Below are 15,566 nucleotides of genomic sequence, written 5' to 3' on the forward strand. Positions count from 1 at the left end.
AGTTAACTTAGTTTCTGTTTTATGTAATTACAATACCAAACTCCTCTCTTTCATCGTCTGCCTTTCCAGTCTGTTGGCCACAGAGCATTGTCATCCTCCCCATAACCCACAACACACAGAGGGCACCCAGAGTGAGGATGGGTGACTCTTATCTTTGTTGATCTGCCCCAGAGTTAGAATCCCTGCTGGTAGTATTACTTTCCAATATGTGGGGCCTGTGTTCACACTGTTGAAATGTTTCTTAATTAAGAATCTTTTTTTCTGTCTTATGCATAAATTAATCAAGGTAATTATTGTAGCATTATTATTATTACATTGTACTTATAGAGCACTTACCTCCAAGGTGCTCAAAGTAGCTTATAGATTTTTTTAATCTAATGAACTCTAGTAGCCTCTAGGCAAGATGGAGAGCAGAGCAGGGATTATTAGAGTCACATTATAGTTGAAGAAATGGGTCAGGCCAGAAGTAGGGGTGGCTGCGGGTTGCTGCAAAATAACTCATTCAGATCCATGTTCTCCCCATCTGTGGAGGTATGAGAAGCGAGCAAAGGGCTACCTTTGAGGTAGGAAGAGCTCCTTCTCTACCTGCAGAAAGCATGGGCAGAAAGCAGCTTTTGAGCCCAGAGGGCCCCTCCAGCAGGGTTTGGATTTAGAAAACATACAGGAGATATTAGTTGTTTTCTCCTTTCCTCTTCTGATTTCCACCTGCCGTGAAGTCTGACCAGGTCCTCAGACTGCTACTTTGTGGTGCAGGAAGCAAAGGGTATAAGGAGAGAGGAGGAAAACTTAGCACTTGGCATCAGCACCAGTTTACTCTGACACTGACTCATATCATTGCATTTTCATATGCCTCTTTCTGATGCTCTACATTTCTTGGAAGCAGCTGAGCAGGTTAGATTTAGCCACAGACAGGCAGCATCATGGTCTGGTGGAAATTCCTTTGCTGATGGAGATGGGGAAGGGAGTTCCAGCTCACTTTAACTTGACTAGGGAGCAGCAGGAGGTAGCAGCAGTATTTAAGAGCCTTGAGCTAAAACTTCCTGCATTAAGGACTGACGAATATAGAATGTGTGATGGGTGACTCAGAGAATGACGATTGCAAGTACCACACAAGAATAACAATAACAACAATAATATGAAGGTACTGATCTTGCAGGTCTATTCCTAGGTATGGATCATAGACTTTCTCCTCTCTCACAAGATTGCTAGGGTATGTATGGCTGTCGACATCCACATTGTTATAACTCAGCAGAATCTAGTGGTCACTCATCAGCATATAAGCATATCTTATTGCTTGTAGGGGAGAAAAACGGTAACTGACAGTGAGCAAAGACAATCTCATGATAAATTTGGTAACTATGGGGTCTCTGCTTTCAGAAGACTCTCATCCATTTCATTAAGCAGATCCAATTCATGGTGATTCATGTGCTCCCTCAGCATAGAAAACCTCTTTCCTACTCTTGCACTGTCCGTCTGCCTTAGTCAGTACATCCATTAAATCTCAACTCAGGCATATTATTTCACTTTATAATTATTTTTGACAATAGTGCCCATCCCTAAAAGACCAGGCACTATTCTGGGCACTGGGGTACAGAAGCGACAAAACAGATTGAAAAAAAGAATCTTCGCCATCACAGAGTGGGGAAGGTGAAAGGACAGATAACAAAGAAATAGCAAGCTATCAAGTAAGTTAGAAAGCTGTCAGTGCTGTGGATAAACATTAATGCAGGAAAGAGGTACAGTTTTAATAGAGTGGTTGATGAAGGCCTTTGAGAAAGGACTGGGAGGGGATGAGAGAGTGAACCATGCAGATTTGTGACAGTATTCCAAGTAAAGGGAACAGGGAGTGCAGGGTACCAAGACCAGAGGATGGTTGACCCCTTCAAGGAAGAGCAAGAAGCAGAGCAGCTGTCAAAAACAGAAAATAACAAATGTTGGCAAAAATCTGGAGATCTGGAAACTTTTTGCACTGTTGATGGAAACATAAAATGGGAAGGTGTTGTGAAAAAAAGTTCGGTGACTCCTCAAAAAGTTAAACATAAAATTACCAAATGACCCAGTAATTCCATTTCTAGGTATCTACCCAAAGGAACTGAAATCAGGGACTTAAACAGATACCTGTACACCAACATAGATCACAGAGGGGCAAGGATAGAAGCAGAGTCATCAATGGAGAAGAAGCTATTGCGACATTCTGAGCAAAAGATGACAATGGGTTGGTAATGGTAGTGCAGGTGATAAGAAGAAGTCATGTTCTGGATGTAGTTTTTCAGGTAAAGATAAGTGTAAATACCAATGAATTGTATGTAAATTATGGAAGAATGAGAAGAATTAAGGGTAATTCAAAAGTTATTTGACCTAAGCACCAGAAAGGATAATGTTACCATTAATTAAATCAATAGTAAGATGGCAGGGAAAGCAGGTTTGAGGATAAGAAGATCAATGCCTCAGTATGGAACACGGATTTAAGTGCTTATTAAACATCCAAGTATAGATGTCTAGTGAGTAGCTGACTATATGAATCTGGAATTTGGGAGAGCAGTTCAGACTAGAGTTAAAGTTTTTAGAGTCATCAGCATGTAGTTAAGACTAGATGAGACCACCCAACAATAATAGAAAAGGAGTACCCCAAGGACTGAGCTGTGGGGGGCCAACATCAAGTGGTCAAGGAGATGAGGAGGCTGAGAAGCAGCAGTCAGTGAAGCAGGAGGAAAAATAGGAGTATGTGATATCTCGGAAGCCAAGTGAAGAAAGTGTTGTTAGGAGAAAGAGTGATCAACTGTGTCCAATGTTATTGGGAGTTCAAATAAATAAGGAAAAAGAACTGGCAATTAGATCTAGAAACATGATGACTTGACAAGAACAGTCGGTGAAGAGGACAGGGCAAGAGCTTAAAGGGGCAAGTTCAAGTGAGAATGGGAGGAGAGAAATTGGAAACAGCATATGTAGAGAAGCCTTCTGAAGAGTTTTGCTAAAAAGAAAAAGAGAGAGGTGGGGCAGTTGATAGAGGGGAAAGTGGAAAGAGTTGGGGTCTCAGAAGCTCAGAAGCTCCTCTGTTTCTCTGGCTGGTTAGGTGCCCCTCCTCTGGATTTACACCCTGACCTTTGTGTGTATGCCTTCCCAAGCAGGCTGCAAGCTCCTGGGAGGCAGGAAGTGTGTATCTTAGTCATCTCTGAGTCACCAAGGTCTAGCAATGTGTCTGATATACAGCAGCTCTCAGAAAATATTTGCTGAACTAAGTACAGATTTGATCATAGGCAGATTGATTTGCAAAGGAGTAAAACTTGGTGAAGAAATAAAAAAAAAAGAATATCCAGCAAATCATCTGAATGGGATATGAATCATGAATCAGGTCCTGGCCCTGGGATCTGCTTTATATCTTGGAGGGGAGATTTTGTGCCTTTAACAAACAAGATGGAGCTCTCAAATCCATTTCCCTTCATTTGACACTCATCTCTGCCATGGTCAAGTGTCGATTAGTGTAGCCAATGAGACCAGTGCCACTAGAATAAATGCACCCTATGTTAGCAGGACTCAGCTATGAGGTCAATACCGGATGACATTAAAGGCTTGATTCATTGGCCAAAGTAAAGTCAATTATTTTGAATTTGAATTCAAGTGACTAACAGAAGCTTGCTGGTCCTGCTTATTTCTCAACTTTTTTCTGTGACTTTTATGAAGATTTTTAGACAGTGGACATCCAGATGGAGATGAATTTGTGCTTCCTTTTCTACCCTACAGTGAGAAGCAAAAAGGCTGCCATATCCTTCAGAGAAGGCCGAGTAATAACTCTTACTCTCCCCTTGGCTAAGTGACAGCTTGACAGTTAACATTTAACTCTGTGCCAAGCACTGTATTAAAGCATTTTACATGTATTAACTCATGTAATCCTCTCAACACCTTCATGGAATAGATTCTATTACTGGTCCTGTTCTCTGGTTGAGAAAATTAAAGCACACAGAAATTAGATTAATTTATCCCAGGATACGTGGCTTATGAGTGGCCATCTGGCTCCAGCATCTGTGCTCTGAACTACACCTGATATGGCCTCTTTCTCCTCTAAAAGGGTCTAGACTCATAAGAAAGGCATCAAAACTTGCTTTTACTCCCAGGTGAGTTGGGTTCTCTATGGAAGGGCTCATTTAATTGGAGGAAAAGAACCAGCTCGATTCCACATTTAGCACTTGAAAATTATTCTTTAGAAGACTAAATATCCATCATATGTGTGTGTCCTTAGATGAGTCATTAGCCTCTCTAAGTCTTAGTTACCAACCCAGGAAATGAGAATCATCTTACCTGCCCTATGTAAGAGTCGTTGTCGGCAGACTTAGACTGACGGCCAGTGGGGAAGAGTGTGGCCTAAGAAAGAGGAGATCCAAGACCCGGGTCTGGCTCTGCCTATGACTGCCGATATGCCCAGGAAACATTCTTGAACTTTGTCAATTCTCCTGTCCTCAGCTTCAGAATGACAACATTTGGCCTCCAATAGTCCTCTCCATACTTACACCCTCCATTTTGTGTGAAACGAAGAAAAACAAGGCGTTGTTCGGCTTGTTGGTTTTCTCCTCTATGTTGTGTGTTGACATTGCCATTGACCATGGCACCCTAGATTATCCAGCCTGGGCCCATCACTTAGTGCAGCTTGAGGTCTCATTATGCCTGGCTAAAAGGAATGGCACCATACCCATGTGTGTGCCCTTGGAGGCACTCTAAACAACTAGCACACTCAGGGGCCCCAAATCATTTTTGGTGAAATGGGCTTATTGCAGTGTCTCTCAATTTACAGATCTTGTAAATCTGGGAGAAGCCTGGCATTTTTGGAAGACCTGAGGAAGGAGGCATAAAGAAATCTTTTACTAAACCCAAATTGCATTCAGTAACCTAGACACTTTAAGAGAATACCAGGACCTCATGATTTACAATTATACAAGGTTCTGCAGGTCAATTATTCTGCAGGGTATAACAGAATTAGATTATTACATGGAAAGTGGTCCTGCACCCTCACTGACACTAGAAAAGATTGTCCCTTTTGATGTTTCCATACCCATAGACTGCCCCTTTCTTTTTTTTTTTTTTTTTTTTTTTTTTTTTTTTGAGATGGAGTCTCACTCTGTTGCCCAGGCTGGAGTGCAGTGATGCAATCTCTGCTCACTGCAACCTCTACCTGCCAGGTTCAAGTGATTCTTCTGCCTCAGTATCCCAAGTAGCTGGGATTACAGGTGCCCACCATCAAGCCCACCTGATTTTTGTATTTTTACTAGAGACAAAGTTTCATCATGTTGGCCAAGCTGGTCTCAAACTCCTGACCTCAAGTGGTCCACCTGCCTAGGCCTCCCAAAGTGCTGGGGTTATAGGCATGAGCCACTGTGCCTGGCTGTGTTGCCCCTTTCTTTATTTCACCAAAACTGTAACCAAGTGCTTGACTTTGGGACCAGTGGAGTTCTGGGATGCTCTCACCAGTCTTCCCAGGAGTCTCTGCCTCTCCCACTGTCTACCTGTGCTGCAGTTATAAAACAGCAACATGATGCCTCAGCCTTTACTCCTTGACATGTGCCACAGACATAGGTAGTGATGCCTCATTTCCTGCCTCTCTGAGAAGATGCTGCTCCACCAGGCTGTGGGGCCAGATGAGCACCAATACTCGCTTGGTTAAACCTATGGAGATGAAAATCTTCCTAAAGCAGATTAAGCTTCCTTGCCTTTTTTACAGAGTAGTATGAATATGAGTTAGGATTTTTTATTTAGTGGCACCTGGAAATAGACTCAGAGAATGTAGAATGCCCAGCAGAGATGTCTTAGTCCATTTGCACTGCTGTAACAAAAGATCTGAGACTAGGTAACTTATCAGGAGCAAGATTTATTTTCTCACAGTCCTTGAGGCCAGGAAGTCTAAGATTAAGGTGCCAGCACATTCAATGCCTGGTGAAGGCCTGCTCCATCAATGAGCCTCATCTCACAGTGGCAGCTTCACCTGGTAGAAGGCAGAAGGGTCAAAAGAAGATGAACCCTGTGTCCTCACATGGTAGAAGGGTGGAACTTGTCCCTTCAAACCCTTTTATAAGGGACAAACCCATTCATAAGGGCAGAGCCTTCATGGCCTAATCACCTCCTAAAGGCCCCACTCCTTAATATTACCACAATAGGGATTAGGTTTCAACATGAATTTTGGAGGGGACACATTCAAACCATATGAATGGGCTTTCCAAGTAGATGCTCAAGTTTTGCAGAACCCTAGAGCTAGAAGACCTTAGATTTCACCCAACACAGTGTTTCATCTCCTCATTGTTGGCACCTGGGTGACAACCAAGTGTTCTTTGAATGAAATAGTACGTAAATGAATTAGTACTGAGCTGTAATACACTAATTCCTTTAAAGGCTAAGAAAGTGGTTAAGGCTGTTTGCTCCTCTCTCCAGAACCACAGACGACCATGACTCCTTCAGCAGATGTCTGCTTTCTGTAAGTGTCCTATCCCTTCCTTCTTTGAGGTTTCACCTGCCATGATTTACTACTGTCTGTGTCTGCCTATGGAAGCAACTTCTGTTTTCATTTCACCAATTCCAGTATGTTGATTAACCAGAAACCAGATAATCAATCTTCCTTAGGTGGTACAAGAAGTAAAGGTACCTGGACTCTGAGATAGCACCAAAGAATCTCTCCCATTGGCAAAGGGCTTGAATTTCAGTGCATCAAGAGGTGAAACCTACTTTGACTGGGACTTCCCATTCATTCATTCATTCAATACTTATTTGGTTCCAAGCATTTGGACCACTAAATAGCTAGATTCGGAAAAAGTGAAATATCACTTTAAAAGTGAAATGGGGGCTAGCCTAGCCCATAAAACCAGCTCTGACGTGCTTGACCTGAGGCGAATAGATTTTCAGTGGCCTTTCCAATATAGGCCCTTTATTATATTGTCTGCTGTAGAATCTAGATGAATTTTTTAGCTCAAAGACTGTATGGTTTTATTAAAGTCTTTAGTACCCAGATTTTTTTAATGCTAATTGCTTCCAAGGAGTAAATTGAACCCACTTTTGAATTTTACTCATCTGGCATATCAAGGCAGGACTGAGGCTTAATTAACATTTCCCAGTATTGATACTTAAGGTACACCATATTACTCTGGCCAACAATGGATATTCTCCAAAAAAAGAATTGCTAATAAGGCCTTGGTTCAAGGATTTTATTCCTAGGGCTTTTCACCATAAGGACCTGATGGTATGAGGCAATACAGTCTGTCGAGTACATCCCTATGTGACTGAGAAAGCCAGGCTCATGACTTTAGAGCCAGCCGTCCTCGACTCCTGTGCCTGCTGGCTGCTGTGACTGCGATAGAGTCACATCCTGATGTCTAAATATATAAATGTGCAAAGACAGTTAACTAGGACTTATTTGTGCCTTGGGAATTAAAAAAAAAGTAATTAACTGGTATTTTTAACGCATTTTCTCTTTACAGGATGATCTAGTTAAATGGTTCAGTTATAAGATCAGGGAATTTGGTACCTTTTGAAATAGCCCATCTTAAGTGGTTCCAAAGTTATCTTAATGGGCTGATAGCTTGTGCTTTGTCTCCCAGAGAAGCTAAAGGAGAGGGCAGAGTTGATCTAATGAGTAGGTGGAAAAAGACACAAGGACACAGAACAGAGAGGTCACATGCAGCACCCACCATGGTCAAGGCAGGAGTAAGCAGTTCACTTCCTGGGCTCAATAATGTATTTAAAATATTATCTCAGATTTAGAAAATAAATTTTCTATCACCAAAGCAATTAAAATACCCAATTTATAATCTGTAAGGAATAAAAATATCTCTAACTTCTTTAGACATCAAGCTACAAATTATATATTTGGATCTATTGGTCAGTCCACACTGTTAGCTTAGGGGTCAGGAGAGTTCCGGGTAAGGTGCACTGTCCACTAGCATCTACAATGTGTAAAATGTGTATAATAGCATGGGAAGAACGATAAAGTATAAACATCACCAGCCTCCAAGATGGCCCCCAGTGATCCCGCCTCCTGATCTTCGCACCCTGTGTAGTCCTCTCCTATATTATATCATATTTGTTCTACATGACCAACAGAATATGGCAGAAGTGATTGTATGGTATTTTTGAGGTTGGGTTATACAAACACTACATTCTCTGTCTCTCTCCCCTCTCCCTCTCTGTTTCTCAGATTATTTGCTCTGGGGAAAGCCGGCAAGCATGACAGGCCCATGTGGTAAGGAACCGAAGCCTCCTGCCCACAGCCACATGTGTGAACTTAGAAGATCTTCTAGCCCAGTCAATGACCGTACAATGGCTACGGCTAATACCTTAACTTCAACCTCATGAAAGACTGAGCTAGAACCACCCAACTAAGCTGTTCCTAGATTCCTCACCATCAGGAACTGTGTACTATAAAAATGCTTATTATTATAAGCCATTAAATTTTGAAGTTTGTGTTACACAACAATCTGTAAATAATTCAGAATACTAAAATATGAATTGGATCACAAACGTACAGACATGCTATAAGGAATTGGATGGTCACAGTGGCTCATTTCTGCCTTCTCATATCTCAGAGCGATAACACCCTTTAACCTCTACTTCTCCAGTCTTCCTGAAAATTCTGCTCAGGCCTTAGGCTTCTAGGAAGCTTATCAAAGCTAGCCTCTTTGTTTTTCATTGGCATTATTTATGGGGGCTTATCCCATTAAGGCTGTGGGGGCCCAGCCCATATGGCAGCTTTAAACTTGATGCCTTTTTAGGACCTCAGCTGTCTGAACAGGAAAGACCCTGGGGCCCAGAAGATCTCTCTTAGTACAGTGAGGCTACTGGGCCTTTAACATTGTGTGCACATCTCTGAAGAATTAGAGTTGAGCAAGAAGGAACAGAAACCCTGCATGGAAGAACCCCACCTACTGCTGATTTTTACTGCTATTTCAGATTAAGTAAAGCAAACCCTATAGATGGGAGAGGCGCTCTTCTGAAGACGACATTTTCTTTAACTAGATACAAGGAGACAAGTGACCTGAGACAGGAAAGCAGGCTAGCCAAATAAATGAGAGTATCAGCCAGAGTTCTTCATGCAGGAAACAAATCATTTAATTTGTGTTATGCAGGAAATGATTTAATATGAGAAAATGGTGCTTAGAAAATTAGTGAAAGGGCTGAAAGAGTCTCCTTTAGGCTGGATCTCTGGGAATGATATTCTGAGCATGCACTATGCCCAACTGACCAACCATGAAAGGTGGGAATCAGGAGGCCCCAGTGGACTTAGTGATGTAATATGCAATCTAGGGAGGCCATTGCTGCTTTTGCCGCAGCTCCCTTCAATATCCTCAGAGCTTAGTGTTTGCACCTGCAGCTCTGCTCAGCAGCCTAAGGTGTCCACGCCATTAGGCAAACCCTCAGGAAAATTGCCCTGGCATTAGTCCCACCTTCCAAATCTCACACAAGTGTATTTAGTGGACAGAATTCCATTCTCAACCAGAACCCTAGCTGCCAGGGAGTCAGTAGCTTTTAGATTTCCAGACTCTGAAATTCAGAAAGGAACATTACAAAGAGGTTGGAATTAATACTTAATACAGATTGACCATTTCTAAGGCAGACGGCAAGCTCCTAACACCATGGCTGAGCTTCTTTCTCTTCTAGACGTAAAATTAGAGGAATCTAGGTGTGCTCAAAGGAGCGTCCAGATGACAGAAGTTAAAGATAGCTTCCATACCATTGAGGTGGCTGAGGGGACAGCAGAGGACCCTCTTTAGGAGATCCCAATTGAAGATGAACGAGCCAAGTCTTATTTGAATGATCTCATTCCTGTTTCTTTCTTTCCCTGTTGCTATCCCCACACCTTTGATAAAATCTCATCTAAATACTTCAGCTGAACTCAGCTAGAATTAAGAGGAGATTTTTATGACCAAATTAGGGGCAAAGCATAAAAAGGGAAACATGATGGTGGCAGCAGTAATTATAGTTAATTATAGTGAAAGATTCCCAGGAGGAAGTGAACCTTGCGGAATGTCTTAGTCTGCTCAAGCTGCAATAACAAAAATATTTTAAAATGGATGATTGACTTATAAACAACAGAAATTTATTTCTCACAATTCTGGTGGTTGGGAAGTCCAAGACCAAGGTGCCAGCAAATGTGGTGTTGATTTCCTGATTCATTGATGGTAGTCTTTTTGCTGTGTTCTTACATGGCAGAAGAGGTGAATGAGCTCTCTGGGGCCTCTTTCATAGGGCATGAATCTCATTCATGGGCTCTACCATCATGACCTAATGGCCTTCCAAAGACCCCACCTCCTAACACTATCCCCTTGAGGGTTAGGATTTCAATATACGAATTTTGAGGAGACATAAACATTCAGACCACAGCATAGAATAAGCCTCAGCCACGCTCTCTGCATAGACATCCTTTCCCTATGCTCATCTCACAGGATACAGGTTTATCTTTGTGAAGGGAGCTAGTAATATTCCTGCCAGCCAGACACCACAGCTCAGACTCCTTCCCCCAGCCCCATTCAGATGTAGGAAATTAACAAATGTCTTAACATCTTAGGCCTTCACTGCCTCATCTCCAAATGTCAGGGGGTTGAGCAAGAGGAGCTCTCCAGGTTCCTCCCAGCCCTAAAATCCATGAGTCCAGGCTCATGTTTATAGCAGAGGAATAACAAGTGAGAAGGAGGAAAGGGACTGATATCTCTATCACCTGCCACAATGCCACTAGACGGAGGAAGAGAGATCCCTTGAGAATTTGAGTGAGTGTGGGTAGTTGTCAGAATAGGGCAGATTACCATCAAGGTCAATTGCAAGAGCAAGAGGCTCATCTGAGATCAGAATGGCTAGCACCAGGAGGTGGTGGCTTCTGGAGAGTCCCTGCTCTGAAGATGGTCTTAGGTGTCCATTCTGGGTCCATTCATTGGCATCTTCCTCTCCCAAGTTAATGTTTTCTTATAGACCTGGGCTTTTTTAGGGCAAGAGCCCCATCTAAACCTGTCAGCCATCAGCATCTGAGTCTGAAGCTTTCGCCAGCAGGCATGGGAGGTGAGCTCTTCTCTGTAAGAGCACTTTTGAAGTCACCAGGGGTTATACAAATGGAAAGGATTATCATTGAAATATAATTTCAACAAAGGTGGTACAATGCTCTGTTCCACTATGATGAAATGTGTCATTAAATATAGAAATAGATCAAGCACCTTCCCACTGAGATCCTCTGGTACCAAGTATCTAGGTGAGAAGCTGAATAGCTGTGAGAGCTCACAAAATGTGAAGGAGGTGGGAGGAAAAATCACTAGGGAGATATACTTAACTAGACTTATAAATAGCCTGATCACAGCTCATTTGATTAATTTGGGGAAAAGGAGTAAAAGTGTTTTGCCAATTCATCAGATTTCATGCTTTCAAAGCAGTTGCTAATGTAAATATTAGCATCCAAAATGAACAAATTGTCTTTGGTAATTAAATGCCCTAATTTACAGGTTCCATTAGCAGAGAACAGAGATAATTTCTCACCTTAAATTAACTTTTCTCTCCTTCTCCTTTCCCTGTCTCAACTTGATAAGACAAGTGGATGTGTGGGGGCTCCAGAGGGGGCCCTCTGGTCAGACCTCTTGGTCTGAGTGCAGAAGACTGAGTCAGTCCCTAAAGGCACAGCTCAGAAAGAGTGGAGCGAGTGCCTGCCCCCAGAAAGCTTAACTCCCAGTGGCTGTGGCACACTGAGAAATGACCATCCCAGGGGCCAGGAGTGGCCTGCTGTTAGGGTCAGGAGTTCTCCCAGTAGCTGTGCGAGATCCGCCTTCTGTTGTCTCTCTCTAGATCAGGATGTATCCCTTGGAAATCTATACTGGAGAGAGGTGGCCAATGACCTGGACTCCAAGCCTGGCCCACAATTGCTAAGTCATCATATTTGTTCTTTGCAACACCTCTACCTTTCAGAATCTCTCTTATCCCACAGAACTCCTCTAAGGAGCCTAAGATTGTGCCCTATTACTCAAAACCCTTGGTCGCCAACACTCCATGGTGCTGGCTGGTGGTGACTACAGGTAAGTCCTGGAATGTTTGCATTCTCACAGGGGGCTGCAGACTCTTAAACCAGCGTCAGCCAAACAAGTTGAGTCGAAGTAAGTGGCCAGTGACTTGCCACAGTGCTGGGGGAGGAGTTTGGACAGGAGAGCCTAGCTTCATCCCTCAATTCAGACTCAATTTCCTATTATCCTGTTTTATTTAGGGTGACTAGGTGAGGTGAGTGAGGCTCCTAGGGTGCAAAATTGAAGAAAGTGTAGAGCTGGCATTTGCATGCCTGATGGTGAGTTCTTCCTCAAATCTACACCCTAGGAAGGTGGTAGAGATATCAGCCCCATTCCCTGTCCTCACTAGTTATCACTCTGCTATAAACACGAGCCCAGACTCAGGGATCTTAGGACCAGAAGGAACTTGGAGAGCTACTCTGACTCAGCCCCCAGTGTCTGGAGGTGAGGCAGCAAGGTCCCAAGGTGTTAAGTCTGGATCTAGACCTGGATGGGGTGCCATGGAGGAAGATGGAGGACTTAGGGATGGGATTGGTGCCTCGGCTCTTTGCTCTTTGATCACACACGCACACACACACACACACAGCCCTGAGAAGACCTATAGTGAGGCAAGACTCCTCACTATTCTTCCAGGTCTCCAGCACATGGACAAAGGGAGGAAAGCACAGAGGATGGTTTTGAGAGAAGATTGGTTAAGGAAAGTGATAAGGAGAAGTGGGAAAAGGGTCACCAGAACACGTGGCCTGGTCCCATGGGATCTCTGTGAAATGTCCTCCTTCATTAAAAAAAAAAAAAAAATTATCAAGAACTCAATAGTTACTTACATACTAAGAGCCTACCATGTGCCTAGACTGCTGTAAGTGTGGGGAAGGAGTGGGGAAGCAAACAAGTGTAAGGCATGTAGCTTGCCCTGGAGGCATTGACAAGACTGTAGGGAAGAAAAAGAAAGATATGACAAGTTAACAAATCATGTAAGTCAGGAACTTCCAGGAGGGACAGAGTGAGTGCTAGGGCAAGGGATCTATGGGGATACAAGAGCAGGTGTATCAGTCAGAATAAGCTAGGTTATGCTGCAGTAACCAATGACCCCAAACTGTCTGTGGCTCACAACAGCAACAGTCTATACCAGATTGATTTCCAGCTCACTGCACATGAACCAGTTGTGCTCTGTTCCATCATTTTCGTTTGAACCCAGGCTGATGGAGCAGTCTCTATCTAGGACATTTCTATGTGTCATGGTAGAGAGAAAAGAGAAAACCAGTTGGTAAAGCTTCTCCTTGGATTGTGATACTTGTCATGTCCCCTCACAGTTCATTGAATGAGATCCACACCGAGTGTCATTCCACTCATGTTATGACCAAAGCAAGTCACATGCCCAAGCCAACCATTGATGGAACAGGGAGATATAATTCTCCTCAGGAAAGGACAGAAAGTATCTGAGAATAATAATACAATCTCCTATGGCAGGGAAAGCTTTCTGGGGAAGAAACAATGTGGTATGGGTCTTGAAAGACAAATACATTTGAAAGAAAACATCAATCCAGAAAGGCAGCATATTCTAACAATTAGAAGTGCAGGTTCCAGAAGCAGACTGCCTGGATTAAGCTCTCTGTCCCTCAGTTTTCTCATCTGTTATATGAGAATATGAATAAAACATATTAGACAACATTGCTGTGAAGCTAAATGAATTAATACAAATAAATTTTGAGGGGATGGTGCCTGGAACATAGTAAATAAATACCTATAAAAATACACTAGATGAATACCAGGTCTTATTATTATTTCAGATTTTGTCTAAGCCCAAAGGAATAAAGATTCAAGGTGCATTTGGAGGACAATGCAGTAGAGAACATTCTTATAGAAGTAAAAGAGTTATGGTAGACAGGACTAGCAGACAACCCCCCAAAACTGACAGAATCAAGCCTGATTATGGAAGACCATGGATGTCAAGCTAAGAGGTGTGGACGTGACTGATCCATGAATGTATGGATCAATGAGCCCACTCTCAGTGATCCCCTGGAAGTGTCATGTGGGTTTCCGTTAAGTTTAGGTCAACTCTTCCACTGCCATAGGGAAATGGCAGTCTTAAGTCACAGTGATGTCATGCACTGCAGTGTCAGAGCTCCTCAGACAAGCTAGGTGATCCTAGACAAGTTCCTTCACCTCTCTGGGTCCTGAGTCTCCCGCTCTGTGAAAGGAGAGGCGGGCTTCAGGATTGGCAGTGGCACTTCTGGCTCCCTATCACTCTTCTCCACTCTCCCAATCTACATCGGGCCTGGAACTTTCAGATGCTCCTTTACATCCCACCCTACCAATCTTTTACCCACTCCGTCCCTCCCCAGCTCACACCCCCTCCCACCTCCATCTCCAGCAACCCCAGCTTCTTGTTTCCCAGGAAACCCTGTTTTGCCAACAGTGCCCAGAGCACAAAAATGCAACCCAAGCAGCCCAAGTGAGTCTCATCCCCTCTCTCCACCCACTGGAACACAGAGGACCTGGCTGGTATTTAATTAGTTTGCAATATTACATATCTGTTAAATCTTTTAATCCATTTAATAAAAAAAAGGTTAAGACACATACACACAACGAACCCACTAACAATGGCCCCAATTTGTGTTTTGTCTGACTGGAAGTAATATTCATGTCTACATGAGGATGGCATGTAATTAACATGTCATAATCAAAATGACTAAGTTTGACACATTATAATCACTGCATGGAGATTATAGCATAGCCAGGGGCGATCCACACAGCCTATCTTAATATAATTTGCATAATGAAAGCATGGTGGCAGTAATAGCTTTTTTCTCTTGTTATCATAATTTCACCCAGGGCTGCAAGGGGCTCCCGCACTGTCAGATGTTGCCTGTTAAAAGTCATTGTGACTTGAAGAAGGCTGCAAAAGTGACCCAAAGCCTTGAAAAAATAGCTTGATGACTTGTCCCTGATTAACAGAGTGGGCAATACCAGGATGAGCCCCCCAATAATTATTCTACAAACCCACACCCAGCAGGCATTGGGACAACTTGATGTCCCCAGGCCTCTTGCTTGCTGAGGATGTGAAATTACCTTCTGATCAATGGCAAGTGCTGATATTCCTAGACCCCAGGCAAGCATGGCCAGACATGCATATCCCCCTAAGCAGACCCCTTGCAGTTTGATGGTTGCCCAAATGGGGTTCTCATCTATCTAGGGCCATGCTGCTGACCCTAGAGGTCAAAGGCACGTGTCTGAGAGCCATGCAGGCCAATCAGTCAACCTCCATTTCATGGTCACAGACCACATCCCTAACCTGAGTGAGTGCCTCATGGAATTAGGTGAGAAATTGTGTGGGAGAACATCCATTCACATAGCATTCCCTCTTCCCATAATTTGCCACAGGTTGCATTTAACCTGCCTCTCTTCTAGCTGCCTGCGAAGCCTGCTCCTCTGTGCCAGCCAGGCACAGTTGTTCTGTATCAATCACCCACTCTGTCCTCCTGCTGCTTCCTCCTCACCTCCTGCTGCCCCCAGCCCACTGTCTGACTTACTTGAAACCTCAGCTAGACACCCACTTTTATT

Source organism: Rhinopithecus bieti, unplaced genomic scaffold (genome assembly GCF_001698545.2).
Source record: "Rhinopithecus bieti isolate Rb0 unplaced genomic scaffold, ASM169854v2 scaffold_48776, whole genome shotgun sequence".
NCBI classification, from domain to species: Eukaryota; Metazoa; Chordata; class Mammalia; order Primates; family Cercopithecidae; genus Rhinopithecus; species Rhinopithecus bieti.